At 45.6% G+C, this 8,853-nt stretch overlaps 17 non-coding genes and 27 pseudogenes across 17 annotated transcripts; all 44 read left to right on the top strand.

The window, feature by feature from the left end:
- Positions 1-20: 20 nt before the first annotated feature.
- Positions 21-139, top strand: LOC142133275 (5S ribosomal RNA; annotated as a pseudogene).
- Positions 140-222: 83 nt separating this feature from the next.
- On the top strand, positions 223-341 carry LOC142133370 (5S ribosomal RNA). Its single transcript, XR_012686755.1, has one exon. It is a non-coding gene; the product is annotated as a 5S ribosomal RNA (ribosomal RNA).
- Positions 342-424: 83 nt separating this feature from the next.
- Positions 425-543, top strand: LOC142133298 (5S ribosomal RNA; annotated as a pseudogene).
- Positions 544-627: 84 nt separating this feature from the next.
- On the top strand, positions 628-746 carry LOC142133290 (5S ribosomal RNA; annotated as a pseudogene).
- An 84-nt stretch (positions 747-830) lies between these two features.
- LOC142133345 (5S ribosomal RNA) lies at positions 831-949 on the top strand (annotated as a pseudogene).
- Positions 950-1,034: 85 nt separating this feature from the next.
- Positions 1,035-1,153, top strand: LOC142133377 (5S ribosomal RNA). Its single transcript, XR_012686762.1, has one exon. It is a non-coding gene; the product is annotated as a 5S ribosomal RNA (ribosomal RNA).
- Positions 1,154-1,236: 83 nt separating this feature from the next.
- LOC142133278 (5S ribosomal RNA) lies at positions 1,237-1,355 on the top strand (annotated as a pseudogene).
- Positions 1,356-1,439: 84 nt separating this feature from the next.
- On the top strand, positions 1,440-1,558 carry LOC142133272 (5S ribosomal RNA; annotated as a pseudogene).
- Positions 1,559-1,642: 84 nt separating this feature from the next.
- On the top strand, positions 1,643-1,761 carry LOC142133364 (5S ribosomal RNA). Its single transcript, XR_012686750.1, has one exon. It is a non-coding gene; the product is annotated as a 5S ribosomal RNA (ribosomal RNA).
- An 84-nt stretch (positions 1,762-1,845) lies between these two features.
- On the top strand, positions 1,846-1,964 carry LOC142133397 (5S ribosomal RNA). The gene has a single exon (XR_012686772.1). It is a non-coding gene; the product is annotated as a 5S ribosomal RNA (ribosomal RNA).
- Positions 1,965-2,047: 83 nt separating this feature from the next.
- LOC142133316 (5S ribosomal RNA) lies at positions 2,048-2,166 on the top strand (annotated as a pseudogene).
- Positions 2,167-2,250: 84 nt separating this feature from the next.
- LOC142133350 (5S ribosomal RNA) lies at positions 2,251-2,369 on the top strand (annotated as a pseudogene).
- An 83-nt stretch (positions 2,370-2,452) lies between these two features.
- Positions 2,453-2,571, top strand: LOC142133339 (5S ribosomal RNA; annotated as a pseudogene).
- An 84-nt stretch (positions 2,572-2,655) lies between these two features.
- On the top strand, positions 2,656-2,774 carry LOC142133307 (5S ribosomal RNA; annotated as a pseudogene).
- Positions 2,775-2,858: 84 nt separating this feature from the next.
- On the top strand, positions 2,859-2,977 carry LOC142133359 (5S ribosomal RNA). Its single transcript, XR_012686745.1, has one exon. It is a non-coding gene; the product is annotated as a 5S ribosomal RNA (ribosomal RNA).
- An 82-nt stretch (positions 2,978-3,059) lies between these two features.
- LOC142133317 (5S ribosomal RNA) lies at positions 3,060-3,178 on the top strand (annotated as a pseudogene).
- An 83-nt stretch (positions 3,179-3,261) lies between these two features.
- Positions 3,262-3,380, top strand: LOC142133381 (5S ribosomal RNA). Its single transcript, XR_012686765.1, has one exon. It is a non-coding gene; the product is annotated as a 5S ribosomal RNA (ribosomal RNA).
- An 84-nt stretch (positions 3,381-3,464) lies between these two features.
- Positions 3,465-3,583, top strand: LOC142133398 (5S ribosomal RNA; annotated as a pseudogene).
- An 84-nt stretch (positions 3,584-3,667) lies between these two features.
- Positions 3,668-3,786, top strand: LOC142133373 (5S ribosomal RNA). The gene has a single exon (XR_012686758.1). It is a non-coding gene; the product is annotated as a 5S ribosomal RNA (ribosomal RNA).
- An 82-nt stretch (positions 3,787-3,868) lies between these two features.
- Positions 3,869-3,988, top strand: LOC142133326 (5S ribosomal RNA; annotated as a pseudogene).
- Positions 3,989-4,071: 83 nt separating this feature from the next.
- Positions 4,072-4,190, top strand: LOC142133311 (5S ribosomal RNA; annotated as a pseudogene).
- Positions 4,191-4,274: 84 nt separating this feature from the next.
- On the top strand, positions 4,275-4,393 carry LOC142133361 (5S ribosomal RNA). Its single transcript, XR_012686747.1, has one exon. It is a non-coding gene; the product is annotated as a 5S ribosomal RNA (ribosomal RNA).
- Positions 4,394-4,477: 84 nt separating this feature from the next.
- On the top strand, positions 4,478-4,596 carry LOC142133360 (5S ribosomal RNA). The gene has a single exon (XR_012686746.1). It is a non-coding gene; the product is annotated as a 5S ribosomal RNA (ribosomal RNA).
- An 83-nt stretch (positions 4,597-4,679) lies between these two features.
- LOC142133295 (5S ribosomal RNA) lies at positions 4,680-4,798 on the top strand (annotated as a pseudogene).
- Positions 4,799-4,882: 84 nt separating this feature from the next.
- Positions 4,883-5,001, top strand: LOC142133274 (5S ribosomal RNA; annotated as a pseudogene).
- An 83-nt stretch (positions 5,002-5,084) lies between these two features.
- Positions 5,085-5,203, top strand: LOC142133368 (5S ribosomal RNA). Its single transcript, XR_012686754.1, has one exon. It is a non-coding gene; the product is annotated as a 5S ribosomal RNA (ribosomal RNA).
- Positions 5,204-5,286: 83 nt separating this feature from the next.
- On the top strand, positions 5,287-5,405 carry LOC142133297 (5S ribosomal RNA; annotated as a pseudogene).
- An 84-nt stretch (positions 5,406-5,489) lies between these two features.
- On the top strand, positions 5,490-5,608 carry LOC142133289 (5S ribosomal RNA; annotated as a pseudogene).
- Positions 5,609-5,692: 84 nt separating this feature from the next.
- Positions 5,693-5,811, top strand: LOC142133357 (5S ribosomal RNA). Its single transcript, XR_012686744.1, has one exon. It is a non-coding gene; the product is annotated as a 5S ribosomal RNA (ribosomal RNA).
- An 84-nt stretch (positions 5,812-5,895) lies between these two features.
- Positions 5,896-6,014, top strand: LOC142133385 (5S ribosomal RNA). The gene has a single exon (XR_012686769.1). It is a non-coding gene; the product is annotated as a 5S ribosomal RNA (ribosomal RNA).
- An 82-nt stretch (positions 6,015-6,096) lies between these two features.
- LOC142133376 (5S ribosomal RNA) lies at positions 6,097-6,215 on the top strand. Its single transcript, XR_012686761.1, has one exon. It is a non-coding gene; the product is annotated as a 5S ribosomal RNA (ribosomal RNA).
- An 84-nt stretch (positions 6,216-6,299) lies between these two features.
- Positions 6,300-6,418, top strand: LOC142133389 (5S ribosomal RNA; annotated as a pseudogene).
- Positions 6,419-6,501: 83 nt separating this feature from the next.
- On the top strand, positions 6,502-6,620 carry LOC142133355 (5S ribosomal RNA; annotated as a pseudogene).
- Positions 6,621-6,703: 83 nt separating this feature from the next.
- Positions 6,704-6,822, top strand: LOC142133336 (5S ribosomal RNA; annotated as a pseudogene).
- An 84-nt stretch (positions 6,823-6,906) lies between these two features.
- LOC142133338 (5S ribosomal RNA) lies at positions 6,907-7,025 on the top strand (annotated as a pseudogene).
- Positions 7,026-7,109: 84 nt separating this feature from the next.
- On the top strand, positions 7,110-7,228 carry LOC142133344 (5S ribosomal RNA; annotated as a pseudogene).
- An 84-nt stretch (positions 7,229-7,312) lies between these two features.
- On the top strand, positions 7,313-7,431 carry LOC142133288 (5S ribosomal RNA). The gene has a single exon (XR_012686738.1). It is a non-coding gene; the product is annotated as a 5S ribosomal RNA (ribosomal RNA).
- Positions 7,432-7,515: 84 nt separating this feature from the next.
- Positions 7,516-7,634, top strand: LOC142133305 (5S ribosomal RNA; annotated as a pseudogene).
- Positions 7,635-7,718: 84 nt separating this feature from the next.
- On the top strand, positions 7,719-7,837 carry LOC142133366 (5S ribosomal RNA). The gene has a single exon (XR_012686752.1). It is a non-coding gene; the product is annotated as a 5S ribosomal RNA (ribosomal RNA).
- An 84-nt stretch (positions 7,838-7,921) lies between these two features.
- LOC142133276 (5S ribosomal RNA) lies at positions 7,922-8,040 on the top strand. Its single transcript, XR_012686737.1, has one exon. It is a non-coding gene; the product is annotated as a 5S ribosomal RNA (ribosomal RNA).
- An 82-nt stretch (positions 8,041-8,122) lies between these two features.
- On the top strand, positions 8,123-8,241 carry LOC142133388 (5S ribosomal RNA; annotated as a pseudogene).
- Positions 8,242-8,318: 77 nt separating this feature from the next.
- On the top strand, positions 8,319-8,437 carry LOC142133400 (5S ribosomal RNA; annotated as a pseudogene).
- Positions 8,438-8,521: 84 nt separating this feature from the next.
- Positions 8,522-8,640, top strand: LOC142133378 (5S ribosomal RNA). Its single transcript, XR_012686763.1, has one exon. It is a non-coding gene; the product is annotated as a 5S ribosomal RNA (ribosomal RNA).
- An 84-nt stretch (positions 8,641-8,724) lies between these two features.
- On the top strand, positions 8,725-8,843 carry LOC142133387 (5S ribosomal RNA; annotated as a pseudogene).
- Positions 8,844-8,853: the final 10 nt, after the last annotated feature.

Raw genomic sequence — 8,853 nt, 5'->3', positions numbered from 1 at the left:
TAGGTCATTAGGAAACCAATACATACAGCCACACCACCCTGAACAAGCCCAATCTCGTCTGATCTTGGAAGCTAAGCAGGGCCGGGCGTGGTTAGTACTTGGATGGGAGACCACCTGGGAATACCAGGTGCTGTAGGCCTTAATTTTTTATTTTCTCTTGTTCCGGCTTCCTTCGAAGCTGGATTTGAGATGTATAAGAGATGTAGGTCTTTAGGAAACCAATGCTATAGCCACACCCCCCTGAACAAGCCCAATCTCATCTGATCTTGGAAGCTAAGCAGGGCCGGGCCTGGTTAGTACTTGGATGGGAGACCACCTGGGAATACCAGGTGCTGTAGGCCTTTTTTTTTATTTTCTCTTGTTCCGGCTTCCTACAATGCTGGTTTTAAGATGTATAAGAGATGTAGGTCAGTAAGAAACCAATACCTACAGCCACACCACCCTGAACAAGCCCAAACTCATCTGATCTTGGAAGCTAAGAAGGGCTGGGCCTGGTTAGTACTTTGATGGGAGACCACCTGGGAATACCAGATGCTGTAGGCCTTTATTTTTTATTTTCTCTTGTTCCGACTTCCTTCAATGCTGGTTTTGAGATGTATAAGAGATGTAGGTCATTAGAAAAACAATACCTACAGCCACACCACCCTGAACAAGCCCAATCTCGTCTGATCTTGGAAGCTAAGCAGCGCTGGGCTTGGTTAGTACTTGGATGGGAGACCAGCTGGGAATACCAGGTGCTGTAGGCAATTTTTTTTTATTTTCTCTTGTTCCGACTTCCTTCAATGCTGGTTTTGAGATGTATAAGAGATGTAGGTCATTAGGAAATCAATATCTACAGCCACACCACCCTGAACAAGCCCAATCTCGTCTGATCTTCAAAGCTAAGCAGGGCCAGGCCTGGTTAGTAGTTGGATGGGAGACCACCTGGGAATACCTGGTGCTTTAGGCAATTTTTTTTTTATTTTCACTTGTTTCGGCACCCTTCGAAGCTGGTTTTGAGATGTATAAGAGATGTAGGTCATGAGGAAACCAATACCTACAGCCACACCACCCTGAACAAGCCCAATTTCATCTGATCTTGGAAGCTAAGAAGGGCTGGGCCTGGTTAGTACTTGGATGGGAGACCACCTGGGAATACCAGGTGCTGTAGGCAGTTTTTTTTATTTTCTCTTGTTCCGGCTTCCTTCGAAGCTGGTTTTGAGATGTATAAGACATGTAGGTCATTAGAATACCAATACCTACAGCCACACCACCCTGAACAAGCCCAATCTCATCTGATCTTGGAAGCTAAGCAGGGCCCGGCCTGGTTAGTACTTGGATGGGAGACCACCTGGAAATACCAGGTGCTGTAGGCCATTTTTTTTTATTTTCCCTTGTTCCGGTTTCCTTCGAAGCTGGTTTTGAGATGTATAAGAGATGTAGGTCATTACAAAAACAATACCTACAGCCACACCACCCTGAACAAGCCCAATCTCATTTGATCTTGGAAGCTAAGCAGGACCAGGCCTGGTTAGTACTTGGATGGGAGACCACCTGGGAATACCAGGTGCTGTAGGCCATTTTTTTTTATTTTCTCTTGTTCCGGCTTCCTTCAATGCTGGTTTTGAGATGTATAAGAGATGTAGGTCATGAGGAAATCAATACCTACAGCCACACCACCCTGAACAAGCCCAATCTCATCTGATCTTGGAAGCTAAGCAGTGCCGGGCCTGGTTAGTACTTGGATGGGAGACCACCTGGGAATACCAGGTGCTGTAGGCAATTCTTTTTTATTTTCTCTTGTTCTGACTTACTTCAATGCTGGTTTTGAGATGTATAAGAGATGTAGGTCATGAGAAAACCAACACCTACAGCCACACCACCCTGAACAAGCCCAATCTCATCTGATCTTGGAAGCTAAGCAGGGCCGGGCCTGGTTAGTACTTGGATGGTAGACCACCTGGGAATACCAGGTGCTGTAGGCAGTTTTTTTTATGTTCTCTTGTTCCGGCTTCCTTCGAAGCTGGTTTTGAGATGTATAAGACATGTAGGTCATTAGAAAACCAATACCTACAGCCACACCACCCTGAACAAGCCCAATCTCATCTGATCTTGGAAGCTAAGCAGGACCGGGCCTGGTTAGTACTTGGATGGGAGACCAACTGGGAATACCAGATGCTGTATGATTGTTTTTTTTATTTTCTCTTGTTCCGGCTTCCTGCAAAGCTGGTTTTGAGATGTATAAGAGATGTAGGTCATTAGGAAGCCAATACCTACAGACACACCACCCTGAATAAGCCTAATCTCGTCTGATCTTGAAAGCTAAGCAGGGCCGGGCCTGGTTAGTACTTGGATAGGAGACCAACTGGGAATACCAGATGCTGTATGATTGTTTTTTTTATTTTCTCTTGTTCCGGCTTCCTGCAAAGCTGGTTTTGAGATGTATAAGAGATGTAGGTCATTAGGAAGCCAATACTATAACCACACCACCCTGAACAAGCCCAATCTCATCTGATCTTGGATGCTAAGTAGAGTCGGGCCTGGTTAGTACTTGGATGGGAGACCACCTATGAATACCAGGTGCTGTAGGCCTTTTTTTTTTATTTTCTCTTGTTCCGGCTTCCTTCAATGCTGGTTTTGAGATGTATAAGAGATGTAGGTCATTAGGCAAACAATACATACAGCCACACCACCCTGAACAAGCCCAATCTCGTCTGATCTTGGAAGCTAAGCAGGGCTAGGCCTGGTTAGTACTTGGATGGGAGGCCATCTGGGAATACCAGGTGCTGTAGGCAGTTTTTTTTTATTTTCTCTTGTTCCGGCTTCCTTCAATGCTGGTTTTGAGATGTATAAGAGATGTAGGTCATTAGGAAACCAATACCTGCAACCACACCACCCTGAACAAGCCCAATCTCATCTGATCTTGGAAGCTAAGCAGGGCCGGGCCTGGTTAGTACTTGGATGGGAGACCACCTGGGAATACCAGGTGCTGTAGGCCTTTTATTTTATTTTTTCTTGTTCCGGCTTCCTTCAATGCTGGTTTTCAGATGTATAAGAGATGTAGGTCAGTAGGAAACCATACCTACAGCCACACCACCCTGAACAAGCCCAATCTCATCTGATCTTGGAAGCTAAGAAGGGCTGGGCCTGGTTAATTCTTGGATGGGAGACCACCTGGGAATACCAGGTGCTGTATGCAGTTTTTTTTATTTTCTCTTGTTCCGGCTTCCTTCGAAGCTGGTTTTGAGATGTATAAGACATGTAGGTCATTAGAATACCAATACCTACAGCCACACCACCCTGAACAAGCCCAATCTCATCTGATCTTGGAAGCTAAGCAGGGCCCGGCCTGGTTAGTACTTGGATGGGAGACCACCTGGGAATACCAGGTGCTGTAGGCAGTTTTTTTTTATTTTCTCTTGTTCCGGCTTCCTTCGAAGCTGGTTTTGAGATGTATAAGACATGTAGGTCTTTAGAAAACCAATACCCACAGCCACACCACCCTGAACAAGCCCAATCTCATTTGATCTTGGAAGCTAAGCAGGACCGGGCCTGGTTAGTACTTGGATGGGAGACCACCTGGGAATACCAGGTGCTGTAGGCCATTTTTTTTTATTTTCTCTTGTTCCGGCTTCCTTCAATGCTGGTTTTGAGATGTATAAGAGATGTAGGTCATTAGGAAACCAATACCTACAGCCACACCACCCTGAACAAGCCCAATCTCATCTGATCTTGGAAGCTAAGCAGGGCCGGGCCTGGTTAGTACTTGGATGGGAGACCAACTGGGAATACCAGGTGCTGTAGGCCTTTTATTTTATTTTTTCTTGTTCCGGCTTCCTTCAATGCTGGTTTTCAGATGTATAAGAGATGTAGGTCAGTAGGAAACCATACCTACAGCCACACCACCCTGAACAAGCCCTATCTCATCTGATCTTGGAAGCTAAGTAAGGGCTGGGCCTGGTTAATACTTGGATGGGAGACCACCTGGGAATACCAGGTGCTGTAGGCAGTTTTTTTTATTTTCTCTTGTTCCGGCTTCCTTCAAAGCTGGTTTTGAGATGTATAAGACATGTAGGTCATTAGAATACCAATACCTACAGCCACACCACCCTGAACAAGCCCAATCTCATATGATCTTGGAAGCTAAGCAGGGCCCCGCCTGGTTAGTACTTGGATGGGAGACCACCTGGGAATACCAGGTGCTGTAGGCCATTTTTTTTTATTTTCTCTTGTTCCGGCTTCCTTCAATGCTGGTTTTGAGATGTATAAGAGATGTAGGTCATTAGGAAATCAATACCTACAGCCACACCACCCTGAACAAGCCCAATCTCATCTGATCTTGGAAGCTAAGCAGGGCCGGGCCTGGTTAGTACTTGGATGGGAGACCACCTGGGAATACCAGGTGCTGTAGGCAATTCTTTTTTATTTTCTCTTGTTCCGACTTACTTCAATGCTGGTTTTGAGATGTATAAGAGATGTAGGTCATGAGGAAACCAACACCTACAGCCACACCACCCTGAACAAGCCCGATCTCATCTGATCTTGGAAGCTAAGCAGGGCCGGGCCTGGTTAGTACTTGGATGGTAGACCACCTGGGAATACCAGGTGCTGTAGGCAGTTTTTTTTATTTTCTCTTGTTCCGGCTTCCTTCGAAGCTGGTTTTGAGATGTATAAGACATGTAGGTCATTAGAAAACCAATACCTACAGCCACACCACCCTGAACAAGCCCAATCTCATTTGATCTTGGAAGCTAAGCAGGACCGGGCCTCGTTAGTACTTGGATGGGAGACCACCTGGGAATACCAGGTGCTGTAGGCCATTTTTTTTTATTTTCTCTTGTTCCGGCTTCCTTCAATGCTGGTTTTGAGATGTATAAGAGATGTAGGTCATTAGGAAACCAATACATACAGCCACACCACCCTGAACAAGCCCAATCTCGTCTGATCTTGGAAGCTAAGCAGGGCCGGGCGTGGTTAGTACTTGGATGGGAGACCACCTGGGAATACCAGGTGCTGTAGGCCTTAATTTTTTATTTTCTCTTGTTCCGGCTTCCTTCGAAGCTGGATTTGAGATGTATAAGAGATGTAGGTCTTTAGGAAACCAATGCTATAGCCACACCCCCCTGAACAAGCCCAATCTCATCTGATCTTGGAAGCTAAGCAGGGCCGGGCCTGGTTAGTACTTGGATGGGAGACCACCTGGGAATACCAGGTGCTGTAGGCCTTTTTTTTTATTTTCTCTTGTTCCGGCTTCCTACAATGCTGGTTTTAAGATGTATAAGAGATGTAGGTCAGTAAGAAACCAATACCTACAGCCACACCACCCTGAACAAGCCCAAACTCATCTGATCTTGGAAGCTAAGAAGGGCTGGGCCTGGTTAGTACTTTGATGGGAGACCACCTGGGAATACCAGATGCTGTAGGCCTTTATTTTTTATTTTCTCTTGTTCCGACTTCCTTCAATGCTGGTTTTGAGATGTATAAGAGATGTAGGTCATTAGAAAAACAATACCTACAGCCACACCACCCTGAACAAGCCCAATCTCGTCTGATCTTGGAAGCTAAGCAGCGCTGGGCTTGGTTAGTACTTGGATGGGAGACCAGCTGGGAATACCAGGTGCTGTAGGCAATTTTTTTTTATTTTCTCTTGTTCCGACTTCCTTCAATGCTGGTTTTGAGATGTATAAGACATGTAGGTCTTTAGAAAACCAATACCTACAGCCACACCACCCTGAACAAGCCCAATCTCATTTGATCTTGGAAGCTAAGCAGGACCGGGCCTGGTTAGTACTTGGATGGGAGACCACCTGGGAATACCAGGTGCTGTAGGCCATTTTTTTTTATTTTCTCTTGTTCCGGCTTCCTTCAATGCTGGTTTTGAGATGTATAAGAGATGTAGGTCATTAGGAAGCCAATCCCTACAGCCACACCACCCTGAACAAGCCCAATCTCATCTGATCTTGAAAGCTAAGCAGGGCCGGGCCTGGTTAGTACTTGGATGGGAGACCACCTGGGAATACCAGGTGCTGTAGGCCTTTTATTTTATTTTTTCTTGTTCCGCCTTCCTTCAATGCTTGTTTTGAGATGTATAAGAGATGTAGGTCAGTAGGAAACCATACCTACAGCCACACCACCCTGAACAAGCCCAATCTCATCTGATCTTGGAAGCTAAGAAGGGCTGGGCCTGGTTAATACTTGGATGGGAGACCACCTGGGAATACCAGGTGCTGTAGGCCTTATTTTTTTTATTTTCTCTTGTTCCGGCTTCCTTCAATGCTTGTTTTGAGATGTATAAGAGATGTAGGTCAGTAGGAAACCATACCTACAGCCACACCACCCTGAACAAGCCCAATCTCATCTGATCTTGGAAGCTAAGAAGGGCTGAGCCTGGTTAGTACTTGGATGGGTGACCACCTGGGAATACCAGGTGCTGTAGGCAATTCTTTTTTATTTTCTCTTGTTCCGACTTCCTTCAATGCTGGTTTTGAGATGTATAAGAGATGTAGGTCATTAGGAAACCAATACTATAACCACACCACCCTGAACAAGCCCAATCTCATCTGATCTTAAATGCTACGTAGGGTCGGGCCTGGTTAGTACTTGGATGGGAGACCACCTATGAATACCAGGTGCTATAGGCCTTTTTTTTTATTTTCTCTTGTTCCGGCTTCCTTCAATGCTGGTTTTGAGATGTATAAGAGATGTAGGTCAATAGGAAAACAATACATACAGCCACACCACCCTGAACAAGCCCAATCTCATCTGATCTTGAAAGCTAAGCAGGGCCAGGCCTGGTTAGCACTTGGATGGGAGACCATCTGGGAATACCAGGTGCTGTAGGCCATTTTTTTTTATTTTCTCTTGTTCCGGCTTCCTTCGAAGCTGGATTTGAGATGTATAAGAAATGTAGGTCATTAGGAAACCAATACCTACAGCCACACCACCCTGAACAAGCCTAATCTCGTCTGATCTTGGAAGCTAAGCAGGGCCCAGCCTGGTTAGTACTTGGATGGGAGACCACCTGGGAATACCAGGTGATGTAGGCAGTTTTTTTTTATTTTCTCTTGTTCCGACTTTCTTCAATGCTGGTTTTGAGATGTATAAGAGATGTAGGTCATTAGGAAATCAATATCTACAGCCACACCACCCTGAACAAGCCCAATCTCGTCTGATCTTCAAAGCTAAGCAGGGCCAGGCCTGGTTAGTAGTTGGATGGGAGACCACCTGGGAATACCAGGTGCTTTAGGCAATTTTTTTTTTATTTTCTCTTGTCCGGCTCCCTTCGAAGCTGGTTTTGAGATGTATAAGAGATGTAGGTCTTTAGGAAACCAATACCTACAGCCACACCACCCTGAACAAGCCCAATCTCATCTGATCTTGGAAGCTAAGAAGGGCTGGGCCTGGTTAGTACTTGGATGGGAGACCACCTGGGAATACCAGGTGCTGTAGGCAATTTTTTTTTATTTTCTCTTGTTCCGACTTCCTTCAATGCTGGTTTTGAGATGTATAAGATATGTAGGTCATTAGGAAACCAATACCTACAGCCACACCAGCCTGAACAAGCCCAATCTCGTCTGATCTTGGAAGCTAAGCAGGGCCTGGCCTGGTTAGTACTTGGATGGGAGACCACCTGGGAATACCAGGTGCTGTAGGCAGTTTTTTTTTATTTTCTCTTGTTCCGGCTTCCTTCGAAGCTGGTTTTGAGATGTATAAGACATGTAGGTCTTTAGAAAACCAATACCTACAGCCACACCACCCTGAACAAGCCCAATCTCATTTGATCTTGGAAGCTAAGCAGGATCGGGCCTGGTTAGTACTTGAATGGGAGACCACCTGGGAATACCAGGTGCTGTAGGCCATTTTTTTTTATTTTCTCTTGTTCCGGCTTCCTTCAATGCTGGTTTTGAGATGTATAAGAGATGTAGGTCATTAGGAAACCAATACCTACAGCCACACCACCCTGAACAAGCCCAATCTCATCTGATCTTGGAAGCTAAGCAGTGCCGGGCCTGGTTAGTACTTGGATGGGAGACCACCTGGGAATACCAGGTGCTGTAGGCCTTTTATTTTATTTTTTCTTGTTCCGGCTTCCTTCAATGCTGGTTTTCAGATGTATAAGAGATGTAGGTCAGTAGAAAACCATACCTACAGCCACACCACCCTGAACAAGCCCAATCTCATCTGATCTTGGAAGCTAAGAAGGGCTGGGCCTGGTTAATACTTGGATGGGAGACCACCTGGGAATACCAGGTGCTGTAGGCAGTTTTTTTTATTTTCTCTTGTTCCGGCTTCCTGCGAAGCTGGTTTTGAGATGTATAAGACATGTAGGTCATTAGAAAACCAATAGCCACACCACCCTGAACAAGCCCAATCTCATTTGATCTTGGAAGCTAAGCAGGACCGGGCCTGGTTAGTACTTGGATGGGAGACCACCTGGGAATACCAGGTGCTGTAGGCCATTTTTTTTTATTTTCTCTTGTTCCGACTTCCTTCAATGCTGGTTTTGAGATGTATAAGAGATGTAGGTCATTAGGAAACCAATACCTACAGCCACACCACCCTGAACAAGCCCAATCTCATCTGATCTTGGAAGCTAAGCAGGGCCGGGCCTGGTTAGTACTTGGAAGGGAGACCACCTGGGAATACCAGGTGCTGTCGGCAGTTTTTTTTTATTTTCTCTTGTTCCGGCTTCCTTCGAAGCTGGTTTTGAGATGTATAAGACATGTAGGTCTTTAGAAAACCAATACCTACAGCCACACCACCCTGAACAAGCCCAATCTCATCTGATCTTGGAAGCTAAGAAGGGCTGGGCCTGGTTAATACTTGGATGGGAGACCACCTGGGAATACCAGGTGCTGTAGGCAGTTTTTTTTA

The sequence above is a fragment of the Mixophyes fleayi genome, unplaced genomic scaffold (assembly GCF_038048845.1).
Source record: "Mixophyes fleayi isolate aMixFle1 unplaced genomic scaffold, aMixFle1.hap1 Scaffold_3771, whole genome shotgun sequence".
Lineage (NCBI taxonomy): Eukaryota > Metazoa > Chordata > Amphibia > Anura > Limnodynastidae > Mixophyes > Mixophyes fleayi.
This window is presented reverse-complemented; position numbering and strand designations above follow the sequence as displayed.